This window comes from Tursiops truncatus, chromosome 5, assembly GCF_011762595.2.
Source record: "Tursiops truncatus isolate mTurTru1 chromosome 5, mTurTru1.mat.Y, whole genome shotgun sequence".
Classification (NCBI taxonomy): Eukaryota; Metazoa; Chordata; class Mammalia; order Artiodactyla; family Delphinidae; genus Tursiops; species Tursiops truncatus.
In genome coordinates this window covers 93,354,754-93,374,935 of record NC_047038.1, presented here as the reverse complement: position 1 = coordinate 93,374,935, position 20,182 = coordinate 93,354,754, and the positions used below count along the sequence as shown (strand labels likewise).

General features: G+C 42.2%; 1 protein-coding gene and 1 pseudogene across 8 annotated transcripts in view; one reads left to right on the top strand and one right to left on the bottom strand.

Moving 5' to 3' along the window:
* Window positions 1-20,182, bottom strand: part of FRAS1 (Fraser extracellular matrix complex subunit 1) — a 465,636-nt gene that overhangs the window by 222,414 nt on the left and 223,040 nt on the right. The window lies entirely within an intron of this gene.
* LOC101326588 (LIM/homeobox protein Lhx2 pseudogene) lies at window positions 4,927-6,111 on the top strand (annotated as a pseudogene).

Genomic DNA, 20,182 nt, shown 5'->3' with positions numbered 1-20,182 from the left:
TCACAAGGGACTTGGGAACTATACCTAAGTAACTTGCTTAGGGATCCATTTGGAATCAGAAGAAAGGATGCCTGCATGGCATATCTCAAGATCCAATCCTCTCCTCTCAGCTCTAAACTGCACAGGAAGGCCTTCTTTTCAGACAACTTTTCTCCTCAACAAATTCAGAGATGATCGCAAATTGTGTTAAGTGCTATAGGAAGAGCTCTTCGATAAAGAGTAACAGTAGTGGAAGTGGGAGGGACTGACTTTAGGAAGACCCTAAAGGATGAAATGCAGCCAGCCAAAGGGAGAGCCAGAGAGCAGCACGAACAAAGTTCTTGAGAAGGGAAGGCGCTTGGGGGCTCAAGGAACTGGAGGCTCTTCTTGTGACTGGACCTGGTGGACATAGCGGGGCACAGTGGGACACAGAGGGCACAGTGGCCTGATTCATGGCTGGAGGGGTGGGCAGGGGCCCTATGAAACTCGACCTTGGAGAGCATGGAAAGAAATTAGGATTTTTATCCTAACTGCAATGTGAGTCGTGAATGGGCTTAAATAGGATAGACACAAGCCCCGATTTAGATTTTTAAAAGCTCTCTCTGAATGCCATGTAGAGAGGGTTTAAGGACTTGCATGCCGGCAGGGAGATGAGTGTAGAGTTGACTGCTCTGGTCCAGGTAAGAGATGACAATGGCAGGTGGAAAGCAAAGACGGACAAATTTACTTATTTATTATCTGGTTCCCTTGCTAGACCATAACGTTCATGAGGGCAGAGTCCATGTCTCTTTTGTTAACTCTGCTGAGCACACTTCTGGGTGCTCTACAAACTCCACTTATATTTAACACCTTATTTACATGTGGTACATGAGAAGAATACTGTTTGTGTTGAAATAAGCCACCAACACTACATTAAAACTAAATATGTGGATGCAAAGATCCCAGTAACAAATTCCACCCTGAATGCACATGAAATGTGTCTGTCATTCATTTATTCAACTACTCTTCCAATACTGATTACAATCACTATCTGAAGTGTCTATCAGTGTTAAGTGCCTCTGCCTTACTGAGGAAATGGAGTTGATTTGAAGCCATTACCTAAACAAACAAGCAAACAAACAAACAAAAACCCAACTGCATTTCTAAGAAGACATGCCAGGCTAATCTATCAATGTTCGACAGAAGCACCTACCACATACGAGGTGCAGGGCTCGTCTGTGGGGCTTTCCCTGCTGCCACAGGTGAGCCAGGGACCCGGGGAGTAAGTGCCCGAGGGGATGACGGGGAGTGAGGCAAAAAAGACAACAGGGGTCAGATGACCAGTATCAGGCAGGCAGGGGATTTCATCCTGTAAAAGTTTTAATCAGGGCAGTGGAATTGATCAGTTTTGCTTTTTAGAGCATTTGACAGATACTCAGCTGCACTGGCAGTTAAAATAGTAAAAATACTTCCAAGCTGGTTGGTAAATGGCTGTCGTCCTGGCCCCCTCCCTGATGTTCTGGCTGCAGCCCTGGGAACGCTGGCAGACACCGTGCTCCAACAACAAAAGGTCTGACACAGGAGAGGGTCTCAGGTCTCCCCTCCTTCCAACCGATCTGATCTGTGCCATACTGCTTGTTAAATATTTTTAATATTACCCCTGGTGCTGCCAATCAGAATGGGGGTCAAAGGATGAGCAGGATAGAGGTTACAGACTTAGGGATGGCACTCAGACCCATCACAAATGGAGCCCTACTTAGCATTTCAGCTCTACCTTCTGCTACCTCCCCCTCATCGACACCAGTTCTATGCAACAGGGTGCTCTAAGCATGCCGTGTGACTGATCAAGGGTTCTGGATGCCCCGCCCAGGACTGACCCAGCCAGCAATGCCTCTGGCTCCTTCCACAGCCTCTGTAATCCTGTTTACACCTGAGAGGCCTCCTAAATTGTCACTACTTCTGTGAAGCTTTGCTGAACTTGTCCAGACAAAGTCAGTCCCTCCTTCCTCTATGTTCCTGCAGCACTTTGTATGTGCCTCTCATGCTATTTATCCTACTGTAGTAATGATTCAGTTACAGATCAATCCCATTCAATGGAATGTAATATCCTCCAAAACAGAAGCTATGTTTTAGTCATCTTAAACCCCCAGTATTCAGATTGCTGCCTGGTATAAAGTCAGTATTCATTAAATGCATGTTAAGTGAATGCACAACAGATGTTTTTCATTGGTTATGGGGGATTCATCCTACCAGTTTTTACCTTCTGTATGGAAACAACTAAGCATGAGGTCAGAGTCTAAAGATATGATAAGATAAATACATTCAGAGCTGTAAATTTTACCTAATAAATACTGGAGTCCAGATCTGCTTATGATGAAAATATTTCTGCTGCATCTACATTGAGTACCACATGTGATGCTGGGCCTTCTCTTTTTCCATCTCTAATAAAAGGCATGTTCCATGGCCAGGCAGGACAGCAGAAGGGATTTTTATTTCAACACAGGACTATGCTGAGCTGTCACTTCTTTTCTTTCCTTTTTTTTTTTTGAGCTGTCATTTCTTATAATGACATACTCCCACTGTGTTTTGCAATTGATTTCGAATTTCTAACACTGAACATATGCTACTGCAGAGAATCTCTTCTTGCAGGCTTATTTTACATGGGGCTTTTATTACATTGGGGTTATTACGAAAAATAAAAGGTCAGTCCCTGACTTTTCACCATAATTTCTCTTAGTGATACATTTCAGCTCACCCAGAGTTCGAAGCGTATATTGTGAAAATTGCGGCAGTAAGTTAAAACAGAGGACAAACAAGATAAAGCCATTGTCTTATCTCACATGCAGTAGATAATTTATTTAGGAAAGCCCCTGATTTTTCTGGGGCATGACAAGACATGCGTTGGTTTGCTGAGCAATTTACTTCAAAATGAAAGGAATGAATTACTCTTCTTTTGGCAACTCTATATTGAAATCCTACTCTAAAAATAACAAACTTCTTTTCATACTTGATCATTTTGAAATAGAAGATTGCTATTAAAAAAATGTAACCTGTGCTACTCGAAGAATAAAACGCAGCCCTTTTCCAAGGAAGTGTTAAAAGCACTTCCTACGAACCACTTCTTATTTTCCAGGAAGCCTTCCCGGATCCCAGGCAATAGACACAGATTCCTATGGGCTTAGCCTTCAGTTCAAACTGAAGGAGCCTCAGATCCTTGCCTTTTCCGTGGTCTTTTGGAATAAGTTTCCCTTCCATTACCAGGGAATTAGCACACTTGATCATCAGGCCCTTTGAGTCATCAGTGAGGCTGTAGTTCAGATTTCCAAACTGCCAAGTTTTCACTCTCAACTACACAAAGCAGCCCAAACTCAAGACACAAGCAAGCACATCATACACAAGGCAAATTCCTTCATTATCCATGTCGTGGCAACTGCTATCATTCATATCTCACAAATGACTAGGAAGGACTTGCCAAGTTTTAAAGTATTATCAGGAGACAGTGAGTAAATTTCTAACAAGAAGCTCTTGTTGGATGAAAAACATATCTATTTAAACTCAACTTCACTGTTCCTTGCTTTCCTAACCTGTAAAGTGGGAATAATAATATTTGTTGTACTTAATTCATGGGGATATGGCGAGATGACATATTTGAGAAAGCAGAGAATGTTGTATGTGATCATATGAGTGGCACACCCTATGAGACCTAACAAATCTTGTTTCAGGTGGCATCAAAAGCAAAGAAATTATTTAGGGAGCAAATTAAAATGTAACGCAAGACAGAGGGGTAAGGATGAAAAAGACTGTGGGAAAGGAAGGTTCACTTAGAAAGGGAGTGAAGGGAAGTAACAGAATCAGCAGGGATTCTTCCAGCAGTTACGTAAAGGGGCTCCAGCCTTTCCCAGAGTCCTCACACTCTAGAGCTCTTTCCTTGTAATTGCTACAAAACATCAACAAAAGCCCTTTGGAAAGTGACTGTGAAGCACAAGGCCAAGCCGAGATGCTGGGCAGACTATGTTCCCCTCCCCTCATAATAGCCACACCTGAGACCAAGGCTACTAGCCTAAGAAGCACAGATGCCAGACAAATCTAAAAGTGAAGTGCATCTGAGTCATCATCATTTTTGATCCTTTTACTCCCATCTGTTTCCGTGCCCTACCAAGCTGGTCTCTGCCGTCAACCTTCCTCCCTGTGCCAACAGAAAACTTTACACCTGACATTGGAATGCCTGGTCTCTACATGTTCTGAAAACCGGTATGTACTTGAGGGAGTTCATAATAGAAAAATAAAAACACATGAAAAACCCACGGAGCAGCTAAGCCCATGTGCCACAACTACTGAGCCTGCACTCCAAAGCCCACGAGCCACAACTACTGAGCCCGTGTGCCACAACTACTGAAGCCCGCACACCTAGAGCCTGTGCTCCGCAACAAGAGAAGCCACCGCAATGAGAAGCCCGCACACCGCAATAAAGAGTAGCCCCCACTCGCCACAACTAGAGAAAGCCCGCACGCAGCAACAAAGACCTAACGCGGCCAAAAATAAAAATAAACTTATAAAAAACAACACATGAAAAACACCTTCAGCCTCACGAATAGGCAGAGATATACAAATTACACAAGAGAACAGCAACTAGATGCAATGGATTGGATGTACATAGAGCAACATGTATGCATCTTAATAACAGTGCTTAGTAAGGGAAACAAAGGAAAAGAATGGTTCATCCTTTGTAACAAATGTACCACTCTGGTGTAGGATGTTGATAATTGGGGGAGGCTGAGCTTGTGTTGGGGCAGGGAGTATATGGGAAATCTCTGCACTTTCCTTTTAATTTTGCTGTGAACCTAAAATGGCTGTAAAATTTTTTTAAGTCTTTAAAATTTAAAAAAAGGAGGCGAAGGAGCCGTGCCCCCGGCCCCGCCGGTCCCCCCCGCAATACTGTTCCACAGCCGGTCAGGTCCCGAGGTGCACGGGGTCATCAACGAGATGGACTGCAGGGCCAATAGCGAGGCTCCCGCCATCAGCTCCGCCACCGACCGCGGCGACACGGAGATGACCATGCCGTCCATTAGGAGTGACCGCGCTGCGCTCTGCGACAGTTGCAAGGTTAACGTCTCCGACCGCTACTACCTACTGGTGGTGGACAAGCAGTGGCACATGCGCTGCCTCAAGTGCTGCGAGTGCAAGCTCAACCTGGAGTTGGAGCTCACCTGTTTCAGCAAGGATGGAAGCACCTACCGCAAGGAAGACTACTACAGGCGGTTCTACGTGCAGCGCTGCGCCCGCTGCCACCGAGGCATCTCGGCCTCGGAGATGGTGATGCGAGCTCGGGACTTGGTTTATCACCTCAACTGCTTCACGTGCACTACGTGTAACAAGATGCTGACCACGGGTGACCACTTCCGCATGAAGGACAGACTGGTCTACCACCGCTTGCACTTCGGGGCGCTGCTGCAGGGTGAGTACCCCGCGCACTTCAACCACGCCGACGTGGCCAAGAGCGCAGGGTTGGGTGCAGCGGGGGCCAACCCTCTGGGTCTTCCCTACTACAATAGCGTAGGCACGGTGCAGAAGGGGCGGCCGAGGAAGCGCAAGAGCCTCGGGCCCGGGGCGGACCCGGCGACCTACAACGCTGCACTTAGCTGGAACAAGAACGATGTGGAGCACCTGGACCGCGACCAGAGGTACCGGAGCAGCCGGAAGACGAAGTGCATGCGCAACTCCTTCAAGCACCAGCAACTTCGGAATGTGAAGTCTTTGCCGTTAACCACAACCCTGATGCCAAGGACTAGAAGCAGCTCGCGCAAAAGACGGGCCTCACCAAGCGGGTCCTCCAGGTCTCGTCTCAGAACGCCCAGGCCAAGTTCAGGCGCAACTTCATACGGCGGGAAAACACGGGCGTGGACAAGTCGACAGAGGCAGCGCTGCAGACGGGGACGCCATAGGGGTCGGCCTCGGAGCTGTCCAAGGCCTCGCTTAGCCACCCCAGGATGCCCACCAACCTCACAGACCTGACCAGCCTCACAGACCATGACGTCCGCCCTAACTTCTGGGCCTGGCAACCTAGAGGACCATGAGCCTCACAGCCCCTCGCAAACGACTCTTAACCAACCTTTTCTAATGATTCTCGGCCCCTCGGCCCCGCCCCACAAGTGATTTAAAAAAAGAAATTATCTTTAGTTGAATTCCAAGTGTATTTTATTTTTTTTTACACGCATAAAATAAAGCATTTATTTGATTATGAATTACAGCTTGCCAAGTTTCGGAGTCAATTACCAAAAAAAAAAAAAAAATCCAAACCAAAAAAAATAAAAACAACAGAGCTTTGGAGAAATAATATAATGTAACCTACTTACTTAAAAATACAAACACAAATGAAAAAGTCCACCTAATTTTTTAAGTTGTTACATTTTTGTTTGCTTTAGTTGATGTAATTCCAAAAAGAAAAAATAGATAACGCAAGCCCAGTTAATATACATGTTATCTTTCAGAAATCGTCTAAAGAAAGATTTGTGGCAAAGATAATCACTAACGGTTGACTTTACTGGAAAAACTAATTTTGAAGTAGGTCACGAATTCCTCCAAAGCAGTAGATACACTTAAAAACATCCAACCCGTCAACTGCAAATCGAGTAACAGTGTTGATCCTGCAAAATTTTTTCACTGTCACTCTGAAGTACACTAAGAAGAACCAGGAAAAGCGTCAGTGCCGTGAAAACTATAAATTGCTTTCAGGATTTATATTTTCCCATCCTTCTAAAAGTAGCATTTAATAAAACAAGCTGCTTCTTACTCAAATTCAATCATTATGGAAGAGATAATACCAAACCCAATTTGCTATTATTTCTTTACTGAGTTTTAAGCACCTTTCAACCTTAGAACCAGAGTCTCGTTATCAGAAAAGGTATTTACCCATACGCCCAATAAGTATTATGAATTTTTAAATTTTTGTCTTTTTTTAAACTTTTTTTCTTTTTTTATTGTTTGGCCCAACCAACTGGATGATGGTGCCGTTTATTTATTTATTCATTTATTATTGAATTTTACTTATTTTTTTTTATACAGCAGGTTATTAGTTATCCATTTTATACATATTAGTGTGTACATGTCAATCCCAATCTCCCAATTCATCCCACCACCCCTACCCGCCCCACCCCCTGCTGCTTTCCCCCCTTGGTGTCCATACGCTTTCCCCCCTTGGTGTCCATCTGTGTCTCAACTTCTGCCCTGCAAACTGCTTCATCTGTATCATTTTCTAGGTTCCACATATATGCGTTAATATATGTGTAAATATATCTGTTTTTCTCTTTCTGACTTACTTCACTCTGTATGACAGTCTCTAGATCCATCCACGTCTCTACAAATGACTCAATTTCGTTCCTTTTTATGGTTGAGTAATATTCCATTGTATATATTCCATTGTATATACGTACCACATCTTCTTTATCCATTCGTCTGTCGATAGGCATTTAGGCCGCTTCCAAGACCTGGCTATTGTAAATAGTGCTGCAATGAACATTGGGGTGCATATGTCGTTTTGAATTATGGCTTTCTCTGGGTATATGCCCAGTACCGGGATTGCTGGGTCATATGGTAATTCTATTTTTAGTTTTTAAAGGAACCTCCATACTGTTCTCCATAGTGGTGTATCAATTTACATTCCCACCAACACCAACAGCGCAAGAGGGTTCCCTTTTCTCCTCACCCTCTCCAGCATTTATTGTTTGTAGATGTTCTGATGATGCCCACTCTAACTGGTGTGAGGTCATACCTCACTGTAGTTTTGATTTGCATTTCTCTAATAATTAGTGATGTTGAGCATCTTTTCATGTGCTTCTTGGCCATATGTATGTCTTCTTTGGAGAAATGTCTATTTAGGTCGTCTGCCCATTTTTGGATTGGGTTATTTGTTTTTTTAATATTGAGCTGCATGAGCTGTTTATATATTCTGGAGATTAATCCTTTGTCCATTGATTCGTTTGTGAATATTTTCTTCCATTATGAGGGTTATCTTTTCGTCTTGTTTGTAGTTTCCTTTGCTTTGCAAAAGCTTTTAAGTTTCATTAGGTCCCATTTGTTTATTTTTGTTTTTATTTCCGTTACTCTAGGAGGTGGATCAAAAAAGATCATGCTGTGCTTTATGTCAAAGAGTGTTCTTCCTATATTTTCCTCTAAGAGTTTTATAGTGTCTGATCTGACATTTAGGTCTTTAATCAATTTTGAGTTTATTTTTGTGTATGGTGTTAGGGAGTTTTCTAATCTCATTCTTTTACATGTAGCTGTTCAGTTTTCCCAGAACCACTTATTGAACAGACTGTCTTTTCTCCATTGTATATTCTTGCCTCCTCTGTGATAGATTAGTTGACCATAGGTGCGTGGGTTTATCTCTGGGCTTTCTATCCTGTTCCATGGATCTATATTTCTGTTTTTGTGCCAGTACCATACTGTCTTGATTACTGTAGCTTTGTACTGTACTCTGAAGTTAGGGAGTCTGATTCCTTCAGCTCCATTTTTTTCCCTCAAGACTGCTTTGACTACTCGGGGTCTTTTGTGTCTCCATACAAATTTTAAGATTTTTTGTTCTAGTTCTATAAAATAATGCCATTGGTAATTTGATAGGGATTGCATTGAATCTGTAGATTGCTTTGGGTAGTATAGTCATTTTCACAATGTTATTCTTCCAAACCAAGAACAAGGTATATCCATCCATCTGTTTCTATCATTTTTAACTTCTTTCATCAGTGTCTTATAGTTTTCTGCATACAGGACTTTTGTCTTCCTAGGTAGGTTTATTCCTAGGTATTTTATTCTTTTTGTTGCAATGGTAAATGGGAGTGTTTCCATAATTTCTCTTTCAGATTTTTCATCATTAGTGTATAGGAATGCAAGCGATTTCTGTGCCTTAATTTTGCATCCTGCAACTTTACCAAATTCATTGATTAGTTCTAGTAGTTTTCTGGTGGCATCTTTAGGATGCTCTATGTATAGTACCATGTCATCTGCAAACAGTGACAGTTTTGTTTCTTCTTTTCCAATTTGTATTCCTTTTTTTTCTTTTTCTCCTCTGATTGCCGTGGCTAGGACTTCCAAAACTATGTTGAATAATAGTGGCGAGAGCGGACAGCCTTGTCTTGCTTCTGATCTTAGAGGAAATGCTTTCAGTTTTTCACAATTGAGAATGATGTTTGCTGTGGGTTTGTCATATATGGCCTTTATTATGTTGAGGTAGGTTCCCTCTATGCCCACTTTCTGGAGAGTTTTTATCATAAATGGGTGTTGAATTTCGTCAAAAGCTTTTTCTGCATCTATTGAGATGATCATATGGTTTTTATTCTTCAATTTGTTAATATGGTGTATCACATTGATTGATTTGCGTATATTGAAGAATCCTTGCATCCCTGAGATAAATCCCACTTGATCATGGTGTATATCCTTTTAATGTGTTGTTGGATTCTGTTTGCTAGTATTTTATTGAGGATTTTTGCACCTATATTCATCAGTGATATTGGTCTGTAATTTTCTTTTATTGCAGTATCTTTGTCTGGTCTTGGTATTAGGGTGATGGTGGCCTCATAGAATGAGTTTGGAAGTGTTCCTTCCTCTGCCGTTTTTTTGAAGAGTTTGAGAAGGATGGGTGTTAGCTCTTCTCTAAATGTTTGATAGAATTCACCTGTGAAGCCATCTGATCCTGGACTCTTGTTTGTTGGAAGACTTTTAATCACAGTTTAAACTTCATTACTTGTGATTGGTCTTCATATTTTCTCTTTCTCCCTGGTTCAGTCTTGGAAGGTTATACCTTTCTAAGAATTTGTCCATTTCTTCCAGGTTGTCCATTTTATTGGCATAGAGCTGCTTATAGTAGTCTCTTAGGATGCTCTGTATATCTGTATAACTTTGTATATCTGTGGTGTCTGTTGTAACTTCTCCTTTTTCATTTCTGATTTTATTGATTTGAGTCCTCTCCCTCTTTTTCTTGATGAGTCTGGCTAATGGCCTGTCAATTTTGTTTATCTTCTCAAAGAACCAGCTTTTAGTTTTATTGATCTTTGCTATTGTTTTCTTTGTTTCTATTTCATTTACTTCTGCTCTGATCTTTATGATTTCTTTCCTTCTACTAACTTTGGGTTTTGTTTGTTCTTCTTTCTCTAGTTCATTTTGGTGTAAGGTTAGATTGTTTATTTGAGATTTTTCTTGTTCCTTGAGGTAGGCTTTTACTGTTATAAACTTCCCTCTTAGAACTGCTTTTGCTGCATCCCATAGGTTTTGCGTTGTCGTGTTTTCACTGTAATTTGTCTCTAGGTATTTTTTGATTTCCTCTTTGATTTCTTCAGTGATCTCTTGGTTATTTAGTAACATATTGTCTAGCCTCTATGTGTTTGTGTTTTTTATGTTTTTTTCCCTGTAATTGATTTCTAATCTCATAGAGCTGTGGTCAGAAAAGATGCTTGATATGATTTCAATTGTCTTAAATTTACTGAGCCTTGATTTGTGACCCAAGATGTGATCTATCCTGGAGAATGTTCCATGCACACTTGAGAAGAAAGTGTAATCTGCTGCTTTTGGATGGAATGTCCTATAAATATCAATTAAATCTATCTGGTCTACTGTGTCATTTAAAGCTTGTGTTTCCTTATTAATTTTCTGTTTGGATGATCTGTCCATTGGTGTAAGTGAAGTGTTAAAGTTCCCCACTATTACTGTGTTACTGTCAATTTCCTTTTTTATAGCTGTTAGCACTTGCCTTATGTATTGAGACGCTCCTATGTTGGGTGCATATATATTTATAATTGTTATAGCTTCTTCTTGGATTGATCCCTTGATCATTATGTAGTATCCTTGTCTCTTGTAACATTCTTTATTTTAAAGTCTATTTTATCTGATATGAGTATGGCTACTCCAGCTTTCCTTTGATTTCCATTGGCATGGAATATCTTTTTCCATTCCCTCACTTTCAATCTGTATGTGTCCCTAGGTCTGAAGTGGATCTCTTGTAGACAGCATATATATCAGTCTTGTTTTTGTATCCATTCAGCAAGCATGTGCCTTTTGGTCGGAGCATTTAATCCATTCACATTTAAGGTAATTATAGATATGTATGTTCCTATTACCATTTTCTTAATTGTTATGGGTTTGTTTTTGTAGGTCCTTTTCTTCTCTTGTGTTTCCCACTTAGAGAAGTTCCTTTAGCAGTTGTTTGTAGAGCTGGTTTGGTGGTGCTGAATTCTCTTAGCTTTTGCTTGTCTGTAAAGCTTTTGATCTCTCCATCAAATCTGAATGAGATCCTTGCTGGGTAATCTTGGTTGTAGGTTCTTCCCTTTCATCACTTTAAATATATCGTGCCACTCCCTTCTGGCTTGTAGAGTTTCTGCTGAGAAATCAGCTTTTAACCTTATGGGAGTTCCCTTGTATGTTATTTGTCATTTTTTGCTTGTTGCTCAATAATTTTTGTGCTTAATTTTTGTCAATTTGATTACTATGTGTCTCTGCATGTTTCTCCTTGGGTTTATCCTGGGACTACCTGGGACTCTCTGCACTTCCTGGACTTGGGTAGCTATTTCCTTTCCCATGTTTAGGGAAGTTTTCGACTATAATCTCTTCAAATATTTTTCTCAGGTCCTTTCTCTCTCTCTTCTCCTTCTGGGACCCCTATAATGCAAACGTTGTTGTGTTTAATGTTGTCCCATAGTTCTCTTAGGCTGTCTTCATTTCTTTTCATTCTCTTCTCTTTATTCTGCTCTGTGGTAGTTATTTTCACTATTGTATCTTCCAGGTCACTTATCCATTCTTCTGCCTCAGTTTTTCTGCTACTGATTCCTTCTAGTGCATTTTTCATTTCAGTTATTGTAATATTCATCTCTGTTTGTTTGTTCTTTAATTCTTCTAGGAGTTCGTTCTTTAATTCTTCTAGGTCTTTGTTAAACATTTCTTGCATCTTCTCGATCTTTGCCTCCATTCTTTTTCCAAGGTCCTGGATCATTTTCACTATCATTATTCTGAATTCTTTTTCTGGAAGGTTGCCTATCTCCACTTCATTTAGTTGTTTTTCTGGGGTTTTATCTTGTTCCTTCATCTGGTACATAGCCCTCTGCCTTTTCATCTTGTCTATCTTTCTGTGAATGTGGTTTTTGTTCCACAGGCTGCAGGATTGTAGTTCTTCTTGCTTCTGCTATCTGCCCTCTTGTGAATGAGGCTATCTAAGAGGCTTGTGCAAGTTTCCTGATGGGAGCGACTGGTTGTGGGTAGAGCTGGCTGTGCTCTGGTGGGCAGATCTCAGTAAAACTGTAATCCACTTGACTGCTCATGGGTGGGGCTGGGTTCCTTCCCTGTTGGTTGTTCGGCCTGAGACGACCCAACACTGGAGCCTACCTGGGCTCTTTGGTGGGGCTAATGGCTGACTCTGGGAGGGCTCATGCCAAGGAATACTTCCCAGAACTTCTGCTGCCAGTGTTCATGTCCTCACAGTGAGACAGAGCCACCCCCCGCTTCTGCAGGAGACCCTCCAATACCAGCAGGTAGGTCTGGTTCAGTCTCCTATGGGGTCACTGCTCCTTCCCCTGGGTCCCAATGTGTACACTACTTTGTGTGTGCCCTCCAAGAGTGGAGTCTCTGTTTCCCCCAGTCCTGTCGAAGTTCTGCAATCAAATCCCAGTAGCCTTCAAAATCTGATTCTCTAGGAATTCCTTCTCCCGTTGCTGGACCCCCAGGTTAGGAAGCCTGACGTGCGGCTCAGAACCTTCACTCCAGTGGGTGGACTTCTGTGGTATAAGTGTTGTCCAGTTTGTGAGTCACCACCCAGCAGTTATGGGATTTGATTTTATTGTGATTGTGCCCCTCCTACTGCCTCATTGTAGCTTCTCCTTCATCTTTGGATGTGGGCTGTCTTCTCTGGTGAGTTCCAGAGTCTTCCCGTCATTGATTGTTCAGCAGTTAGTTGTGATTCCAGTGCTCTCGCAAGAGGGAGTGAGCACACGTCTTTCTTCTCAGCCATCTTGAACCAATCCGCCCAAGTGCATTTTAATATAGAGGCTTTGAGCAACTAGCTAACCACATTTTAGGATCTCACCTGGAAACTGAGGAAGAAAATAATTGCACCCCCGGCTGACACAGCGGTGTGGACTGGAATTACTTGGAAGATCTATCTGCAACACAGCATTTGTGTCACTGTACAGTTTTGTGGACTGAGTGAGGAAAAACAACAAATAATTTAAGTTGGTTAGAGCTTCTGTATTTTCTAAGACTGCCACGTGCCTTAGGAATACTGTTTTATCTCCATACTTTGGATGACTTGTTCGTTTTTCTCTCCCTCTTTTTCTCTCTGTATATTTATGACCAGAGCAAAAATGTAACAAAACAAAAAAAAAAGTTTGTTACTTTGAATAGTCCTAAAAAGAAAAAAATCAACCCCCTCCAACGGTCACTTTGTTGTTTTAGAATTTTAAGGTGGAAGTCTATTCAAATATCAGAAGTTGTAAAATCTAACCAGTAATAAAACCACTTATTGAAACTAAAAAAAAAAAAAAAAAAAAGATGAAATATCCACCTAGTAATAGGTATGAATATTTAAAATACATGCATACAAAACAATAAGAGCACACACATGCAACAAATCCACATTAAATTGCATTAGAATAGTTACTTAAGTGGGGAGCTGGGGAGAAAGGAAGTGGGAACAGGTTATGGGGACAAAAGGAGTAGACAGACAGGGAGATAGACAGATAGATAAGGAGAATAACCTGGCTCAGGCCAGTGATGAAAGGGGGCCATGAACGGGTAAGTATGATTAATTCAACTTCCTTCATATAAATCCCCAAAATAAGTATTAATAAATAAATAAATAAATAAACAAGATTACATTTTACATCAATCAAATTGACAAGTGCAATGAGAATCGTAATACCTAGTGCTGACAAGGGTAGTAGGAGGTAGGCACCCTCATGTGTTTCTAGCAGGAGTGCAAATTACAGCTTCTTTAAAAGAGGGTAATATGTTAATATGTGTCAAAAGCTTAAATATGTGCCTATATACACTTAGGGCCAGCAATTACATGTCTAAGAATTTACCCTAATCAAACATATTTACCACAATTTCTATTAAAAATGTTTACATCATGGTTATTTATGATCATGGAAAAATGAGGAAGAAATGTCAAACAGAGGATTGGCTAAATGAATTATTGCACAGCCACAGATGGAAAGTTATACAACAGCTTTAAAAAGATGTTGTAGAAGGATAATAAATAGCATGGGGAAAACAGGCAATAAAACTATATATGGAGTGTGATTTTACTTTTGAAAAATAAATGCATCTATATGTGTCTGTGTGCACAACACACACACACACACACACACACACACACACACACACACACACACACACACACATACTACATAAATTAGGAAGACATTCACCAAAATACCAACAGCCATGATTTGGGAGAGCTTGAGTCAGGGATTTTCACTGATTTTATGCGCCTTGAATTTTACTGACTTTATTAGATGAATTCATCTGGTACTTAGGGGAAAAAAATTCTAAAGGAGAAAAAAAAAAAAGCCTATAGTCCTGTTCCCTAAGGCAGGTGCTGGGTAAATAGCTCGTTAATCTATTAACCACATTTGTGATACAGCTGAACGATTGGCTTGTCTTGGTGACATATTTGAATTTTTAGCAGGGTCTTCTGTAGACAGAGAGCTTGAACCGAAGGAATGACTTCCCAGCTGACGGAGGCTTTGGCAGGTCCATATGGAGAGAGGTTTACAAGCAGGCTAGCTTTTCAATGGTACATAAGTGAGAGGACAAAGGCAGACATTCAGCTCACCAGGAACACTCCTCAGGTTATCCTTTCTGCCTGCTGCCCCTCTACCCATACTCCTAAATCTACAACACAGCACACCCTGAGGGTTTTCAAATGCGGTGACCACCTAGGCTGAGCCTGACACAAACAGAATTCTCAGATTCCACTCATCCACTGTGACCATTGGCAACTCTCAGCTGCTTGGACTACCTGAGTTTTTCCTCAGCTCGTGTTAATTAAATGGCTATCCTTGAATCTACGTGTCTATAGAAACTAAAGACCCAAAGGAGGGACCACCAGCCCAAACCAGGCTTTTGATGGGCGAGTTCCCAGACTTCCTGGCCGCACTGGCGCAGCCTGCTCAGATCTGGGCAGTGATTAGCATGGAGGTGCTGGGTGCTCTGTGGGCAGCGTAATAAAGGGAGGGGAGGGCAGAGCAGGGAGGGTGCCAGGTGGGGAATGGGGAAAAGAGAGAAAGAATGTACAAATGTACGCCACACAGTCTAGCTAAAATAACTGAGAACGCTAAGAACTGGGCAGAAAGCCAGAAGACTTGTCACTACTTTGTAATCCATAGCTGAAATATTTGGGGGTTCAGATTTGTCAGGAAGAATGGGATCTGTCTGGAAGATAAACTCCCTTGCACTTGTGGCGGGCTTTCTCGGCTGGTATGTGATTCTTCTGTTCCGTCATCTGCCTTTGGCATACACGGCAAGGGTCCGACGAGCAGCACAAATGCCAAACACAGCCAGTCGCCTGCTAGAGCAGAGGCCCCAGGCAAAACACCACCAGCTGCTTTTTCCTTCCTCTCTCCATTTATTCTTTTCAAGAATGTCCAGAGAGGGAGGGGATTTGGAATACAATTGTCACCTGCTTCACTGGGCCTAGTTTACTCAGGAAACAACATTCTAGGAGGGCACTCCTGTGGTCCTCCCTTCTGAATGGCTTAAAACACCCTGTGGATACTTCCCAAGTTCCCGTGACAGGTTTTTTTTAAGAAGAATCACTGTTTCGGCACTCATAAGGCACCCAGTGATCTCAGAGAAGAGGTAAAGAAAGACAAGAAAGAGAAGGGTGGGAAAAGTAAGATTCTGTAATTTTCCTGAGGCCACAGGTAGCCAGGAATTGCTGACAGGGAGTAAATAATAGGAGCTAAATGGAAGTCGGGTTACCAGGAAGCCAGAGTCTAGGCATGCCTGTATAATCCTATGCTTTCTCCTCTGTGCAGCGGTTTAAATCACACTCCTTTGAATCAAAAGTTGTTCCAGAGGGCCTTATATGTGCTCAGCACTGTGGGGAATTCAGAAGGATAAGACCCGTCCCTGCCTCAGTAATCAGTCACTTCCTATAACAGACTTTTTTTTTTTTAATTTAAATGTTGAACCTTCTTTTTAATTTATTTATTTTTATTTTTGGCTGTGTTGGGTCTTCGTTTCTGTGCGAGGGCTTTCTCTAGTTGCGGCAAGCGGGGGCCACTCTTCATCGCGGTGCACGGGCCTCTCACTGTCGTGGCCTCTCTTGTTGCGGAGCACAGGCTCCAGACGCGCAGGCTCAGTAGATGTGGCTCACGGACCTAGTTGCTCCGCGGCATGTGGGATCTTCCCAGACCAGGGCTCGAACCCGTGTCCCCTGCATTAGCAGTCAGATTCTCAACCACTGTGCCACCAGGGAAGCCCCTTAAACTGTCTTTATAGCACTGAAAGTAATGAATTCATATAATGGTAACTATTTGAAATGTTCTTATTTATTTACTTATTTACTGACACTCTTCTCCCATCGAGAACGTAAGTTCCTGAACCACAGGGCAGTTTTCTGTCAGTTCACTGCTGTATCGCAGTGCCTGGGACGTGGAAGAGACTCAACATATTATTCGTCGCATGAACAGAATGAAGGAGATGGGAATGTCACTTGAAGCAATAAGTCCCCTTTACAAGACACTCAGCAATTGAGACACCGTAATTGCTGTAGAATACCAGAGGCTTGAATATGTGTATGATTTAAAGAGCAGAACAAAATGAGCGAAGACAGACTGGTAGGATGTGCTGGGCCCCCAGACTGAATATGTGATGTGGCAGTGAAATTGGGACTGACCCTCCCATTCTGGGGGATATTGGAGGGGCCATGGAAGAAACCAGCTTGACAGTGGCTGTCCCAACAGAACAAGGAGGGCTCCTATTTTCTTGAGGATTTCAGAACATCAGTTTCATAAATGCCTTTGCCAAGAGGTTCTTCCTGGGCACGGCCAGGCTGGGCTCAGCCACAAGCAGAATATAATTCCGAGACCCAGCAAGTACTGCTTTGGGCCTGGCTGCAAGGGGTCAGCGCTTCACGTCCATAAATGGTGGGGCTGCTCCAGTCAAACAAAATTCCAACAAATAATTAACTTTAGAAATTCTTCTGTTCAAATGACAGCTTTTAAATCTCAGCCAGGTCAGTATCCTATATGTAAATTTTACAGGTTTTCTTCTCATAAGTTTTCCTTCTAAATATACCTTAATGTTGGCTAAGAAACAAATCATTCCAGATTCTCATCATTTAATCGGAGCATTTAAAGAAAATAAAATGATCTCAACTTGTGATGAATACAGTAAATCGTTCTCTATATTATATTTACTTCTCCATAAGATATAAAAGTTGTTTAAAATCAGACACAAATGGCACAAAACCCTTTGTTTACTAATGCAACCTATTTGATTTTCATAAATTGAAAAATAAAGGTACAGATTTGATAATGACAATAGCTGCCTTTTATTGTCCACATACTATGTGTCAGTCATAATATATTTACATTTTCAAACATCTTTTCTAACCTTCATATTAATGGCTTAAAGTAGATAATATTATCCCCATTTTACAGTGGAGGAAACTGAGGCTCAAAGTGGTTAAATGACTTGCCCAAAGCCATACAGCAGTAAGTGGTAGAGTTGAGATTCAATTCACACAAACCTAAAAAATGTTCAGTTGCTTGATTCTTTAAGTTTCAAAATCTAAGACCACACAGCAATCAGATATAGAATAAGCTGCAGAGGTTTTTGTGTTTGTATTTCTATTCTTTCACATCTCTGTAAGCAGCAGCTAACCCTGCCTTGACTACCAGCTCACTACAGGCAAACGTGGACTCTTGGCTTCATATTCGCAGGACCTCGAGCAATGGTCAATAGAGAATGAATGGAGGAGTGGGGGACAGGGAACAGGAAAGGACGATGGGAAGCAAAAATCCAAGTCTCCTAACATACATGGAGGGCTTACAGGTGCCAGGTGCCATCCTAAACGACATGTGTGAATTCCCTCATTCAATCTGCACAACAATGCTATATGGCAGATATCGCTGTCCCTGCTTCAGCTGTAGGCAACTGAAGCACAAAGTTAAAGAATAGGCTGTTTGAAGTGACAGAGCCAAGCCTGGCATCCAGGTGGTTTGGCTCCCAAGCCTACGGTCTCGTGCACTGTATCACCCTCCCGCCCATCTCTGGGTCTGCAGTGTGAAGGCAGCACCTGCCATGGGTACACACAGCTCCATCCTCAAACTTTTGCGAATACTGGAAGTTTTAAGTAGACAAAGCAAACGTTGATACACATATAAAAATTGGCTAAATTCTGCTCTTTCTCATCTCAAGGTCTACAGTCTTGAGCTAGTCATTTTAAACTAATCTTGCACGGTGTGTGTTAGTTTGGTTGTTTTAACTTTTCTTCTTATGGGCTTTTATATCTATGATTTATGTGTACAGTTCAGTAGTCCCACCAGAGTAAAATAGAGGTTGATTGAAAAGAGGGGCAAGACAGGCAAGGAAGAACGTTCTCAGGATGGGCGAGCTCAGTCTGGATCTAGATTTAGATTTAATACCAAGGTTTCTAAGAAGAGGTAATGAAATCACCACTCTGGTAGAGAGAATACAGTAAGTCCAGGACAAGTGGTACCTAAGAGCCATGGGGGAAGGGTGCAAGGTCACGTGGTGTTGGGGGGTGGGACAAAGAACATCCATACATGGGTCAAGCTTGACCATCAGGCTGGGGTTAAGAGATGGGCTGTTAATTCCTAGAAAAGGGTCACAACAGAACAGGTGGCAGGAACCAAAGGAGAACACCAGTCATAGGACCTAGTGTCCATGGGGTCAAGAAGGAATGTTGGACCAGATCCAGGTGGTGGCAAAAGAAGCGTAGGGATTAAGGCAGAAGCCTGAGAGCCAGGCCTAAAAGTGAGTTCTAGGCATTAAGAGGGTGACTACTCCTTGGCCCTCCCTGCTGTAGGGAAGAGGCAACTTACACATTGCCAGTGTCCGATTTAGACTGGTATAAAAACTGGATGGGGCTTCCCTGGTGGCGCAGTGGTTGAGAGTCCGCCTGCCGATGCGGGGGATGTGGGTTCATGCCCCTGTCCGGGAGGATCCCACATGCCGTGGAGCGGCTGGGCCCGTGAGCCATGGCCGCTGAGCCTGCATGTCTGGAGCCTGTGCTCCACAACGGGAGAAGCCACAACAGTGAGAGGCCCGCGTACCGCAAAAAAAAAAAGAAAGAAAGAAAAAAACTGGGTGGTGCTGATCCTTCAGGTAAAGTGATCAAAGCGTCAAACTCTCAAGTTGGGGAAGGCAGAGGAAATGAAGCAGTGACTGGTACGGGACACAAAATATGATCTATATTTACAATGCTATTCAGTTTAATCAAGCACAAGGTTATAAAAATAATATTAATATATGCACACATGTGTACACGTTTGTAAGCATATGTACATATGTGTGTATATACCAAAAAACTCAGGGGAAGCATGGCAGTGATAAAGGCCCCTAAGGATGCAGTTCTCTGGCAGGACTCAGGGCCTTCTTCCACCCCTCCCTGGTTTACCTGCTCTGACTCTTTCATTGAAGAGTCATTGTGTCTACGTGCCAATTGGCTCTGCCCCAAATTTCTCGCTCTCCCTTGTATCCAACATAGGGAGCATGAATATTAATCAGGTAATTTCTGGTAATGCGTTTCCTCAGCATAGTGTTCACTTTCTTTTGGTTTTGATGGGTCAATAAAGTGCCAATTGACGCCAGCCAGAACATAAATGACCCTGCCAGGAGGAATCAGTCCAAAACAACCTGTTGTTACCATAAAATGGCAGGCTCATTTTGAAAAGTTTAGCACTTTCTGGAAGAGCACTGGTTCACTGACCGAATTCTAAGGTCAACGGGGAAAAGTCACCAAAAGTGGTGCAAGCACAAATATTTCAAATAATTCCGACAGTGAGAAAGCTTATTTATAAGGAAAGATTATTTGTGCAATCTCAGCGTCGAAACAGTATATGGAAATTGATCACAAGTTTATCTTTAATTTTTAAGATCATTCTCTTTCTCCTCTTCTCTCTCTCCCCTTGCTCTCTCTTTTCTTCTCATTTTATGTATAAAAATGCAACCAGGCTGAACTAAAGCAAATTGGTTTAATTCCCTGGAGGGAGCA